At 32.8% G+C, this 1357-nt stretch overlaps 1 pseudogene; it reads left to right on the forward strand.

Moving 5' to 3' along the window:
• Positions 1-585: 585 nt before the first annotated feature.
• Positions 586-971, forward strand: LOC105289070 (annotated as a pseudogene).
• Positions 972-1357: the final 386 nt, after the last annotated feature.

Raw genomic sequence — 1357 nt, forward strand, 5'->3', positions numbered from 1 at the left:
TCCTTTGGCATAAACCTCTGCTAGAATACTATAAAACATTATTGAGGGAAATTAAATAGAGGGATATACTATGTTCTTGGATTAAAAGACTCACTAGTGTAAAAATATCTGTTTGTTTTTTTTTAACTGATATACAGTTTCAGCACAATTCAAATCAAAAGATTGACAATTTTTTTGCTTTTTAATTTCTGGTGGAATTTAATAATGTATCTTAAAATATATATGGAAAAGCAAAAGACCAAGCCAAAACAAACAAAACTTATATGTAATTTATATATGTATAAATTACAGTTAGATTGAAGCTAAATGTGAAAGTTAAAAAATAAACTTTCTAGAAGATAACATTTGCATTAGTTCACTCGGGCTGCTATAATATAACAAAATATCACAGATTGGGTAGTTTATAAACAAAAGAAGTTTATTTCTCAAAGTTCTGGAGTTTGGAAGTTCAAGATTAGGGTGCCAGCATGATTAGATTCTGGTAATGGTGCTCTTCCAGGTTGCAGATGGCTGATTTCTTGCTGTGCCCTCTACATGATGAAGGCACTGGAGAGATCTGTGCCAGCTCTTTGAGGCCATGGACTTTCCATCCTAAGACCATGGCCCAGTTTGTCCGTAACCTCATAGAGAAGGCCCTGGCTCTGGTAAACACTGCTGTGACTTACTCAAAGCTTCAATTGGCCATATTTTGGCACTATGCCAAGGTTGAACTGGTTCTTCCAACCCCTGATAAGATCCTTACAGCTATTCAAAGATTTAAAAAAGTCAATAGCTCTCAAACTGGTAGTTTCAAATAGCTCATAGTTAAGGAAGCTCTGCTGAATGGTTTGGTGGCCACCGAGGTATGGATATGGTTGTTTATGTGTTAGCAAGTCACAGGCAAGCGTGGCATCATTGGCTATAATGTTGAAAAACCAGTTTTTAGCATCTGTTTCTTTTTGTTTTATTATTCAAATATTCTTGGACCATGATCAGATTAGTATTTGAATAAAATATGTCAAAATTAATATTTTTTTATATCAAATACTGCATGGAAGGTCACAAATTCTCTTGATATTAAATTGGATTATCTTTTGCTTTAATAATGTTTAAAAATGCATGTCTTTGCTTGACCTGAAGTTGGAAAGGATATATGTGAAAATATCAAATTGGTACGTATATTTATGAACATAATATTTTAATTTGAAGGTTGGAAATATATTTTATTTCAAGAAAAGTTGGGCAAAAAGTCTCAAGAAAGCTACAACTTGCTTGGAGAAATAATAATACCATGTACCAAAGTTAAATCATGTCAGCAGTATAAAGAATAAAATTTGGTTGGTTTCTTTTTGCTAAAGGCAGAGAAAGAACTTTTTGA

This window comes from Pteropus vampyrus, unplaced genomic scaffold, assembly GCF_000151845.1.
Source record: "Pteropus vampyrus isolate Shadow unplaced genomic scaffold, Pvam_2.0 Scaffold1, whole genome shotgun sequence".
NCBI classification, from domain to species: domain Eukaryota; kingdom Metazoa; phylum Chordata; class Mammalia; order Chiroptera; family Pteropodidae; genus Pteropus; species Pteropus vampyrus.